Source organism: Psammomys obesus, unplaced genomic scaffold (genome assembly GCF_907164565.1).
Source record: "Psammomys obesus unplaced genomic scaffold, mPsaObe1.curated_primary_1811, whole genome shotgun sequence".
Classification (NCBI taxonomy): Eukaryota; Metazoa; Chordata; class Mammalia; order Rodentia; family Muridae; genus Psammomys; species Psammomys obesus.
This window is the reverse complement of record NW_026587216.1, coordinates 36567457-36580341: the sequence shown is the minus strand read 5'-3', so window position 1 is coordinate 36580341 and position 12885 is coordinate 36567457. Positions and strand designations below refer to the sequence as shown.

The 12885-nt window shown below is 42.6% G+C and overlaps 1 pseudogene; it reads right to left on the bottom strand.

The window, feature by feature from the left end:
* LOC129673426 (ras suppressor protein 1-like) overlaps window positions 1-12670 on the bottom strand; it is a 54716-nt pseudogene extending 42046 nt beyond the window's left edge.
* Window positions 12671-12885: the final 215 nt, after the last annotated feature.

Genomic DNA, 12885 nt, shown 5'->3' with positions numbered 1-12885 from the left:
CACACACACACACACACACACACACACACACACACACACACACACACCATGCACCCACTCACACATATAGTAATAATAATAAGTTAAAAAACAACAAATGTATGTGGTGAGCCGTGATAGCATCTGCCTGCAATCCTGGCACTCCAAAGAGATGCAGAAGTTCCAGGAATCCCAGGACAATCTTAGCCATGTAGTAAGTTTGAAGCCATCTTGGCTACGTGAGTCCTTGTTTCAAAAACCAAACCAAATCAGACCAAACTGCACCAAATGAAAACCCAAACCAGGGCTGTTGAGGCAACACCGAAGTTAAAGGAATTTGCTGCCAAGACTGAGGCCCTGAGTTCGATCCCCAAGGCCCACGTGTTGGAAAGAGAGACCAAACTCCCAAAAGCTGTTCTCCAAATCTCCAGACTTGAGCCCACCCACCTTCAAAATAAACAAACATAATATAAGAAAGAGGAACTTGCTGTAATATTCATTTATGAGCCCATCCTTGGAAATGTCTGATAACATGTCTGGGTTGGCATCAGGTCACCTGTAGTTTTAGGAAGCCACCTGATGTGTTGTTTGTTTTGTTTAGGAACATGAGGTTGCATGACCTCTACCCCATATTTTTTATTTCTCAGCTATGGGTACTCCTCAGCTATATGTTTCCAGCCTTGTTCTTCTTTCTCTCAAAGAGACCACCCAGGGACCAAGATTCCCTTTTCCCCTGCCACCACTTACCCCAACTGCTGGTCCATGTCCAGGACCCAAATCTCTTTAATCATCTTATTTCCTGAGAATTGGCTTCTCCCTCTTTATCGGCTCAGTGGATATTCCCAACATATGTTTTACCTTCCCTCAAAGCTAGCCTGTCTAAATAAACTCATCAGTTACCTCATTCCGCAGCTGGAGGCATAGCTTTCTGCTTTTCTGTCTTCTAGTTATGACTATCATCTTCTCATTCCTGATTCCCACCCCTCCTCCACATCACGTCATGTCTGACACATTGTCCTGCATATTCTGTACTTGCAATGAATCTTTAAATATAAACGTGTGTGTGTGTGTGTGTGTGTGTGTGTGTGTGTGTGTGTGTGGTAGGTGCAGTGATGAGTGTGTATGGAAGTCAGAAGACAACCTTCAGGGGTCAGTTCTCTTTTCCATCATATAGGCTGTGGAAATTGAACTCTGGCCATCATGCTTGGCAGCAAGTGCCCTTTTCCCCTAACCATCTTGCTGGCCTCCATGTAGTGCTTCCTACTTCTCTTTCTGTTTCACTGCTATTTCAATCACTGAGGTCCTTTGTCAGTAACTGACTGCTGGCACAGCTGCCTGCCAGGTCTCCCTGAGTTCAGAACTGTTCTCTTGTGTAGTCTCTCTCTACATGTTTTTGCTCTAACCAGCTCCACAATTATACATTTACTTCCTGGCTTAGTACTGTGTTCTTCTTATTTTCAAGTTCTTGGTGAAAGAAGCTCTGTGCCTATCATTAATCAATAATGATCATCTAACTGCATTGCATAAAATTGGAAAGAAGTCACCCACAATCACACCCAGCAGGATCTCCATTAACATGTCCAGATTTTCTGTCTTCAGATGCTTTTCATGCCATTGTAATTACAGTACTACATCCTTCTATAATACTATTTTTTTCATTTCCACATTTCCAGAGAAATGCAATGAAATGCTGATAATAGGAACAGAAAGACAGGAGACATCAAAAAGGTAAAACCGTAGAAATAGGAGAGTCAATAATGGCATGCATACTGCAGAGGCAATAGAGAGTTACAAATGACTTGTACATGAAAGGTCTAACTAAAAAAAAAAAAAAGTCATCTTTTTCACAAAAACAAATTGGGAAATTAGATGAAATTTCCAAAGCCATTTCTGGACTCTGGAAGTTGGAATAAAGTGATGAATTGGAAAGCACATTTTGCTGAAGAACACGGAACCTGATGAATAAATAGTAAGGATTCAGCATTCTTGTTTGGGGCTTTCATTTGACTTCTCTGCAGCTAAGTTGATATGGCAGCTCTCCCAGGATTTGCTGACTGTGAAAGCCAGGAGCTTCTCCACTGAGGGTGGACATGTTTTATATAGAGTGGAGAGGAAAAAAAAAAAAAACAAACAAACCTTGCACCTAGGGACTTTTTGGCTAAAATGGTAAATTTGGTAAGAAAAGAATGGGATGGGGTTGAGGGACATAGGACTGGTGAAAGAAATGGCAATCTGATAGAAAATGGAGCAGTGACGCCTGGAAGGCTGCAATGTGTGACTTGAAGAGCCAGCTCTCTACACTCCTCTCCTGACTGGAAGGTTCCATGCATGCAGGGAATGGTAAATCGTGAACTAACTTGATTGAGTAAAAGAAGAGAAGACATTAATTATTAGACAAGGAATAGCAAAGGGGATATCTTTGGAGACTACAGAAAGCGAAATAATTGTAAAGAAGATGTCCTGGTTAGTTTGTTGTTGCTGCTGCTGTTGCTGTTGTTAAATTTACCCAAGGTAGAATAATCTGGGAACAGGTAGTTGGACTGAGAAAATACTCCTGTAGTCAGACTGGCCTGAAGTCAAGTCTGTAGGGCTGTCTCTGGTTTAATTGTTGAAGCTGGAGGGCCTAGTCTATTGGGTGCAGTGCCATCTGGACACGTGGTCCCAGGTGGTATTAGACAGCAGGCTTAGCAAGCCAGGGGGAGCAAGCCTGGGAGCAGCACTCCCCACAGCCTCTGTTTCAATTCATCCCTCCAAATTCCTTCTCTGGGTTCCTTTACTGTCTTCCCTTCATGATGGACTGTAAGCTGTGAGCTGGAACAAACCCTTTCATCCAAAAATTGCTTTTGGTGGTGGTGTTTGTTGCTGAAACAGAGAAGCAAACCAGGGTGGATGGGAGGGGAAAGAAGGGAAAAATGAGCCTAAAGATTGAAAGTAAAAAGTAAGCCTGTTCTATCCTTCCTTCCTTCCTTCCTTCCCTTCCTCCCTCCCTCCCACCTTCCCTCCCTACCTTCCTCCCTACCTCCTTCCCTCCCTCCCTACCTCCTTCTTTCCTTCCTCCCTCCCTTCCTCCCTTCCTCTGTTCCTTCCTTCCTTCCTTCCTTCCTTCCTTCCTTCCTTCCTTCCTTCCTTCCTTCCTTTCACCTTTTCTCCCTTCCTCCCTCTCTCCCTCCTTTCCCTTCCTTCCTTTGATTTCCTTAGACTTATGTTCCTTCTTTCTCCAATGTATAATGTTCTAGGATGACAGGCATTAAACACCATGATGGATAAATGCATTTAAATCCAGGAAGAAAGTTCTTAGTTACTCCCATGACATTTTTTTTTGTCCATTAGCTGATTTAACTAATTTTTTGTTTGTTTATTATTTATTGCCATTACATCCTGATCGTAGGCCCTTCTCCATCTCCTCCTGGTCCCTTCCTCCTTCTCTTTCCCCCATCCCTACTTCTGAGATAAGGGGAGCCCCACCTCCACAAACTCACACCAGCACATCAAGAACCACTAGAACTGAGTATATCTTCTTCCCCTGCCTGGCACTCCTCCCAGGGGAAGGGATTGAATAGCAGGCAACAGAGTCCATGTCAAGGAAAGCTCCCTCTCCCCTTTCTAGGGGATACACATGTTGGCCAAGCTACCCATTGGCTAGGTTGAGTTCATGCATGGTTCTTGGTTGGTGCTTCAGTCTCTGTGAGCCCCACTGGGCTCAGGCTAGTTGGCTCTGTTGGTCTTCTTGTGGAGTTCCTGTCCCCTCTGGGTCCTTCTATTCTCCCCCACCTCTGCCACTGTTCCACAAGACTCCCTGTGCTCTGCCCAATGTTTGTCTGTGGGTCTCAACATCTGTCCCGATCCTCTGCTGGGTGGAGCCTCTCAAAGGACAGCTATGCTAGGCCCCCATCTGTAAACATAGCACAATAATGGTGTCAGGGGTTGGCTCTCTCCCTTGGGGCGGGTCTCAGGTTGGGCTAGGCATTGATTGGCCATTCCCTCTATCTCTGCTCTCTCTTTAGTCTCTGAACATTTTTTTTAATTTTTTTATTAATTACACTTTATTCATTTTGTTTCCTCCCATAAGCCTCTCCCTCCTCCCCTCGAGATCTCACCCTCCCTCCCCTTTCTGCATGCATGCCCCTTCCCAAGTCCACTGATAGGGGAGGTTCTCCTCTTCTTTCTGATCTTAGTCTATCAGTTCTCATCAAAAGTGGCTGCATTGTCCTCTACTGTGGCCTGGTAAGGCTGCTCCCCCCTCAGGGGGAAGTGATCAACGAGCAGGCCAATCAGATTATGTCAGAGGCAGTCCCTCTTCCCATTACTAGGTAACCCACTTGGACACTGAACTGCCATGGGCTACACCTGTGCAGGGATTCCAGGTCATCTCCACGAATAGTCCTTGGTTGGAGTATGATTTTCTGGGAAGTTCCCTGTGTTCAAATTATCTTGTTCTGTTGCTCTCCTTGTGGAGTTCCTGTCCTCTCCAGCTCTTACTATTTCCCACTTCTTACATAGAATTCCATTCACTCTGCCCCGTGCTCGCTTCGGCAGCACATATACTAAAATTGGAACCATTCACTCTGCCCATCAGTTGGCCATCAGGCTCAGCATCTGCTTTGACAGTCTATACTGCAGAAGCTTTCAGAGGCCCTCTGTGGCAGGTTTCAAGGTTGTTTCCTGTTTTCTTCTGGCTTTCAGAGGCCCTCTGTAGCAGGTTCCGAGGTTGTTTCCTATTTTCTTTTTCTTCTGATGTTCATCCTCTTTGCCTTTCAGGCTGGGGATTGAACATTTTAGTTAGGGTCCTCTCTCTTGCTTGATTTCTTTAGATGCATAGATTTTAGTGGGTTTGTCCTACGTTGTATGTCTATATGAGTGAGTATATATCGTGTGTGTCTTTTTGCTTCTGGGACAACTCACTCAGGATGATCCTTTCCAGGTCCCACCATTTACCTGCAAATTTCATGATTTCCTTATTTTTCATTGCTGAGTAATACTCCATTGTATAGATGTACCACAGTTTCTGCATCCATTCTTCAGTTGAGGGGCATCTGGGTTGTTTCCAGCTTCTGGCTATTACAAATAAAGCTGCTACAAACATGGTTGAGCAAATGTCCTTTTTGTGTACTTGCGCCTCTTTTGGGTATATGCCTAGGAGTGGTATGGCTGGATCTTGAGGAAGCGCTATTCCTAGTTGTCTGAGAAAGCTCCAGATTGATTTCCAGAGTGGTTGTACCAGTTTATATTCCCACCAGCAGTGGAGAAGGGTTCCCCTTTCTCCACAACCTCTCCAGCATGTGTTGTCCCTTGAGTTTTTCATCTTGGCCATTCTGATGGGTGTAAGGTGAAATCTCAGGGTTGTTTTGATTTGCATTTCCCTAATGGCTAATGAGGTTGAGCATTTCTTTAAGTGCTTCTCTGCCATTCGATATTCCTCTACAGAGAATTCTCTCTTTAGCTCTGTTCCCCATTTTTTAAGTGGATTACTTGGTTTATTGCTTTTCAGCTTGTTTAGTTCTTTATATATATTGGATATGAGTCCTCTGTCAGATAAAGGGTTGGTGATGATTCTTTCCCAATCTGTAGGCAGTCGCTTTGTTTTGATGACGGTGTCCTTTGCTTTACAGAAACTTTTCAATTTCATGAGGTCCCGTTTATTGATTGTTGCTCTTAGAGCCTGTGCTGTTGGTGTTCTGTTCAGGAAGTTTTCTCCTGTACCAATGAGTTCTAGGGTATTCCCCACTTTTTTTTCTAGCCGATTTAATGTGTCTGGTTTTATGTTGAGGTCTTTGATCCACTTGGACTTCAGTTTTGTGCAGGGTGATAAGTATGGATCTATTTTCATTTTTCTACATGTAGACATCCAGTTGGACCAGCACCATTTGTTGAAGATGCTATCTTTTTTCCATTGTATGGTTTTGGCATCTTTGTCAAAAATCAGGTGTCCGTAAGTGTGTGGGTTTATTTCTGGGTCTTCTGTTCGATTCCAATGATCCACCATTCTGTTTCTATGCCAATACCATGCAGTTTTTATAACTGTTGCTCTATAGTACAGCTTGAGATCAGGAATGGAGATACCTCCAGAAGATCTTTTATTGTAGAGGATTGTTTTAGCAATTCTCGGTTTCTTGTTATTCCATACGAAGTTGAGAATTTTTCTTTCCAGGTCTGTAAAGAATTGTGTTGGCAATTTGATGGGAATTGCATTAAATCAATTGCTTTTGGTAAGATGGCCATTTTTACTATGTTAATCCTGCCAAGCCATGAGCATGGGAGATCTTTCCATCTTCTCATATCTTCCTCTAATTCTTTCTTCAGAGACTTGAAATTTTTTTCATACTAGTCTTTGACTTGCTTGGTGAAGGTTACACCAAGGTACTTTATGTCATTTGTGGCTATTGTGAATGGTGTTGTTTCTCAAATTTCTTTCTCAGCCCTTTTGTCTTTTGTATACAGGAGTGCTACTGATTTTTTTGAGTTAATTTTGTATCTGGCCACTTTGCTGAAGGTGTTTATCAGCTGTAGGAGTTCCCTGGTAGAGTTTTTGGGGTCACTCATGTATACTATCATATCATCTGCAAATAGTGATAATTTGACTTCTTCCTTTCCCATCTGTATCCCCTTGATCTCCTTCAACTGTCTTATTGCTCTAGCAAGGACTTCCAGCACTATGTTGAAGAGATATGGAGAGAGTGGGCAGCCTTGTCTTGTCCCTGATTTCAGTGGGGTTGCTTTAAGTTTCTCTCCGTTCAGTTTGATGTTGGCTATAGGCTTGCTGTATGTTTACTTTGTTTACTATGTTTAGATATGTGCCTTGTATCCCTGATCTCTCCAGTGCTTTAAACATGAATGGATGTTGGATTTTGTCAAATGCTTTTTCAGCATCTAGGGAGATTATCATGTGGTTTTTTTCTTTCAGTTTGTTAATATGGTGGATCACATTGATGGATTTCCGTTTATTGAACCACCCCTGCATACCTGGGATGAAGCCTACTTGGTCATAGTGGATAATATCTTTGATGTGTTCTTGGATCCGGTTTGCAAGTATTTTCTTAAGTATTTTTGCATCAATGTTCATAAGGGAGATTGGCCTGAAATTCTCTTTCTTTGTTGAGTCTTTGTGAGGTTTAGGTACCAAGGTAATTGTGGCTTCATAGAATGAGTTTGGTAATGTTCCTTCTATTTTGTGGAATAGTTTGAAGAGAATTGGAGTTAGCTCTTCTTTGAAGGTCTGGTAGAATTCTGCGCTGAAGCCATCTCTGAACATTTTTAGGTAAATTTTGGGTTGAAGTTTTTGTGGGTGGGTGGGTTTTGTTAGGGTAGTCATTATTGTGGCTCACAGGATTCTTAGCTAGGCAAGACTAATGATTACTTTTCTCATCTGGTCACATGCACCACACCTGCCAGCACCGTGAAAGCCAGCAGGTAAAGATGAAGTTTCCAAGTACGCCAAGATGCTGACGCGCATATAATCAAGACACAGCATATTTCTATACCCACAAGTTCCCTTTAAAATTTTTGTGCTTATGTCGTTTCCCTTCCTCACGTAGTCCTTGACTTCTTGTAGCCACTAATTTGTTCTCTATTGAACAATTGTCCTTTATTGAAAATATTACAAATTATCAGTTGAAATTGGATCTTTCTTTTCCTTCCTTTCCTTCTCTCTCTCTCTCTTTCTCTTTCTCTCTCTCTCTCTATCTCTATCTCTTTTTCTCTTTCTCGGTACTTTTGAGACAGGGTCTGCTATAGTCAGCTAGGAATGAGATTTTTCTATTCCATGACATTCTTAGGATAATTTAAAAGAGACATCTATATTCCCTGCCCTTTTTGTTTTACAAATTGAACATTTTATTAATGAAATTAATACCTTAGTGATAAAGAGAGATTTTTAATGGGGCATAATAGTGAGTTATAAGAATCAACAGAAAGGATGGAAAGTGTTAACTGTGACATTAAACTTGTTACATGAGTTTTAATTCTTCTTTTTATTATAAGTAGCCCTATGATATCTATTCAAGATGCTGAAACCCAGGCCTACCACAGAGTTTTCAAGAAAATGAGACCTGTATTTTCTGCTTTTGGCAGTTTTAAGAAAAAAAAATGGGAAGAAATTTAAGACCTTACAAAAATACCCCACCTACCAAAAGAATTTCTTTTGTTTTCCCTTTGTTGAAAATAGATTTTTTTCCCCTCATATAATATATGCTGATTATGGTCTCCCCCCCAGGCCCTGTCTAATTCTTCTAGTTCCTCCCTCCCTTTCCTTTCCTCTCTCATCCAGATATAGCCCCTTTATGTCTCTCATTAAGAAAACAATTAGAAGCTGAGCATGGTGATGCATGTTTTTATTCTTAGCACTTGGGAGGCAGAGTTAGGTGTATCTCTGAGAGTTCAATTTCAGGGCTAGCCTCATCTATGAAGTGAGTCCAGGACAGGCAAGGCTACACAGAGAAACTTTGTCTCAAACATCGCACCCCTGAATAAAAAAGAACTAAGAAAAAGATGAAGAAGAAAAATAAGAAGACGAAGAAGAAGGAAAGAAAGAAAGAAAACAATTAGGTTTATACAGAATAATTATAAAATAAAATATAAGGGAAAAAAAGAACAGAACTAACAGAATATCAGAATAGGACAAAACAAACAAAACAGAAGTAAAGGACCCCCCCCCCCCAAAAAAAATGCCCAGAGCCAGATTTATATGCAATTAATGCAGAATTCACTTGTTTTCCCCCTCAGGAATCCCATAAGAACAGTAAGCTAGAAGCCATAATATATAACCAAAGGGCCTGTGGGGTAAATGAGAAAAATATACAAATAAAATAATAATAATTTTTAAAAGTCCTGATGTGACATTATGAGATAAGGAACCTCTAATGATGCCTTTGAGTTCATTTTCTGTTGGCCACCTGGCATGCAAACTACCCTTAAGAGTAGTTTGTTTCCCCCAGGAAACACCCGTGGAGAAAACGAAACAATTACTCATTTTCAAGTGGCTATCAATGGGATATAGCTTCTAGTCCATCCCGTACAGATGAGTGCAGGCCCAATGCACTCTGCCTCAGTCTCCATGAGTCATTTGTACATTAATCCTGTTCATTTATAGAGCCTTGTTTCCTTGGAGTCCTCCTACTCCTCTGGCTCTTATAGTCTTTCTGCCGCCTTTCCCACAGGGATCCCTGAGCCTTGAGGGAAGGGATTTGATGAAGACATCCCATTTGTGGTTGAGTGTTCCAAGGTTTTTTTACTCTCTGCATAATGTCTGGTTGTGGATCTTTTCATTCATTCCCATCTGCTGCAGGAAGAAGCTTCTCTGATATTTGAGCAAGGCACTGATCTGTATACAGTAGATTATCACTGGAGTAATTTCATTGCTATGTTATTTTAGCAAAACATTAGTATTTAGTTTTATCCTAGGTCCCTGGGCTATCTAGCCTCAGCTTCTTGGTCACACAAGTAGTGTCTTGTGTGGGTTCCATCTTGTGGAGGGGATCTTGAATCAAATCAGATACTGGTTGGCTATTCCTACAGGCTTTGTGCTATCATTGCCCTAGCATATCTTGCGGTAGGACACCATTGTTGATCCAAGGGTTTTGTGTCTGGGTTGGTATTTACATTTCGTTTTTAATAGTATGCAGTGTACCTTCCTATACCAAAGAATCTAGATCATTGGAGTTAAGGCTCTATGTAGGTACTAGCTTGATTTTTCCATGATCAATGAGTTGTGTTGGTGTTGTCTTCAGCAGTGCAACCTTGACATCGGTTTGTAGAGAACAACCTATAGTCTTGGCAATAGCCTGGATTGTTTAGGGGATCCCATCTGACCCCTTTGGCCAACACCTCAGTTAGATGTAAGTCATTGTTGATATTGGAAGCTTCATTGGGTAACAAGAGATGTCCAGTTGGGGCTCTCTCTGATTATTTGGTGATTTCATTTAGCTTGTCTTCATATACATATATATTTTAGAATACTTCTGTGTTAGATTTCCAGAATACCCCTCAAACAGCCCTCAATTTAGAGGTCCCTCCTATATTCTCTCTTTTACTGCTCTCTTCCCTCCCCCTCTCCAGTTGATCCTACTATTTCAGCCTGCCCCTATACATCCATAAATATCTATTCCCTTTCCTAGGGAAATCTACTTGTCTCTCCTAGTCCCTTACTTTATACCTGACTTCTGGTTTTATAGATTGTAGCTTTGTTATCATTGACTTAATAGCTAATATTCATATAAGCAAATACATACAATATTTATCTTTCTGGGTCTGAGTTACCTCACTTGGGATGATCTTTTTCTAGTTCCATCCATTTACCTGCAAACTTTATTTAATTCAACAGCTGAGTAGTATTCCATTGTGGAAATGTACCACATTTTCTTTCATCATTGGGGGACAGCTAGGTTCTTTCCAATTTCTGGCTATTATAGATAGAGCAGCAATAAACATGCTTGAAGAAGTGTCCTTGTGGTAGGATGGAGCATCCTTTGGGCATATACCCAAGAGTGGTATATCTGGATATTGAGGTAGATTGATTCCCATGTTCCAGAGGAATCACCACACTGACTTTCACAGTGTCTGTATGAGTTTGCAGCCCCACCAGAAATATTTTTATTTTTCCCCTATGTATTTATCTATTTATTTACAGCCTGATCCTAGCTCTATTCCTCCTTTCCTCCCAGTCCCACCCTTACGCCTCCTACTCCATTTCCTCCTCCTCTTCTTCTCAGAGAAGGGGAGGTCCCCCAAGGGGCACCAATGTACCCTGGCACCTCAAGTTGCAGCAGGACTAACCATGTCTTCTCCTACAGAGGCCAGACGAGGAAGTCCAGTTAGGGAAAAGGGATCCAAAGGCAGGCAAGAGAGTCAGAGACAGTCCCAGCTCCCACTGTTAGGGAACTCACATGATGACCAAGCTGCACATCTACGACATATGTGTAAGGGGTCTAGGGCTGGACCTTAGATGCTATTTGGTTGGTGGTTCAGTCTTTGTATGCCTGTGTGGGCCCAGGTTAGTTTACTCTGTGGATCTTCTTGTGGAATCCTTGAGCCCTCCAGCTCTTTCAATCCTTTCTCATACTCTTCCACAAAATTTCTTGAGTTCCTATTGTTTGGCTGTTTCCATCAGCTGCTGTATGAAGCCTCTCAGAAGACAGTTATGCTAGGCTTTTGTCTGCAAGCAAAGCAGAGTATTATTAATAGTGTCAAGGGTTGGCTCTCTCTCATGGGATGGGTCTCAAGTTGGGCCAGTCATTGGTTTGCCATTGCTTCAATCTCTGCTCCATCTTCATCTCTACACCTTTTTGTAGGCAAGACAAATTTGGGGTCAAATGTTTTCTGGGTGGGTTGGTGCCCCCTCCCTCCACTGGGAGTCCCATCTGGATATTCAGGTAGATTGATTTTCATATTTCTGAGGAATCACCACACTGATTTCCACATTGTCTGTACAAGTTTGCAGCCCCGCCAGAAGCTTGCCTCAAAAGTTACTGTTCAAGTTTCTAATGTTTTTACCTACTTGATTCCCTTGGTAGCTTGACTTGTGGTTTCCCAGGCAGTGACTACTGGAGTTTGGGACTGGCATAATAGGATGATTAGGGAGGAAGTTTGGAGGAGGGCAGCAAGGAGGGAGAGGTCTCAGCAGGGTATTTGCTAAGAAGTTTGGGGATTAGAATTGGAGGAGAGAGGGGAGAGGTAGCCATCTTCAGTTAACCTACCTACTTCCCTTGCTTGAGTGCCAAAAAAGAATTTCAAATTAAAGTTGCACTCAAGCTCTGGAGGAGTGAGGGAAAAAGACTTTCTTTAAAAACAAAACAAACAAACAAAAACCAAAAAAAGCAGGCACATTAAAATTTTCAAGACAGAGGGCACAAGAGTTCACCTTTGTCTTCGGATCTTGGGGTTTGGGACTAATCTTCTTTCCTTTGCTGTTGCTCTTTTCTGGGGAATCTGGGTTTGCCTGCATGCATCTGCTGTGGAGACACTTGTAGGCTTCAGAATGGGTTTGTTTGGAGACAGGCAATGTGAAGCTGGACCTGATCAGAGACTGGGGTAACTCAGGGGTTGTTGTCTGCTCTGAAGACATGGTTCTGACCAGTTAAATCCAAGTTTCCTAGCCTGGAAGGCAGGAGGGCAGGCTGTTGGCCAGAAGGTAGAGCTCCATGATGTGGGGGTCAGGTCTCCAGTTTTCTTTGTGAGATCAGATCTTTATCCCTAAGGCTGAGGATCTGGAGGACTAAGAGCAGGATTTCAAAAACAGTGGCTTGGGTAGAGTGCACACAGGGTTGCATAGTAGAAGTTTCCAGGAAAAGAATGTTCATTCATGTTGTTCTAAAGACAATCCCAGGACCTCCAGAGCTGAGAAAGAGCCAAACCCTGAGGCAGGCGTTCAGCTTGTTCTAAGCACTTCCAAGTTCTTTAGTTCTGCTATGTTTTGGGGGCACTGTTGTTAGCTTGTGACCAAACACCAGCTGTGCGACACGGGCTAAACAGAACAAGCTGTTGACATGAGGCATACCTGAGATACCCCTGTTACTCACATCGCCTTGCAGAGATTTCTGCCACCTACTTTCCTTGTACAGGCTGGTTTTATGTCAACCTGACACAAGCTGGAGTCGCCAGAGAGGAGGGAGCCTCAGTTGAGGAAAGGCCTCTGTAAAATCCAGCTGTAAGGGGTTTTCTTAATTCACTATCAATACGCTTTTTTTGTGTGAAGTGCCATCCCTGGACCGGTGGTCCCAGCTTCTATAAGAAAGCAGGCTAAGACAGCCATGGGAAGCAAGTCAGTAAGCAGCACTCCCCCGTGGCCTCTGCATTAACTCCTGTTTCCCGGTTTCGGCCCTGTGTGAGTTGCTGTTCTGACCTCCTTCAGGTGAACCATGATGTGGAAATGTCATTCAGCTAAACCATTTCCTCCCTAAGCTGCTGTGGTCATGG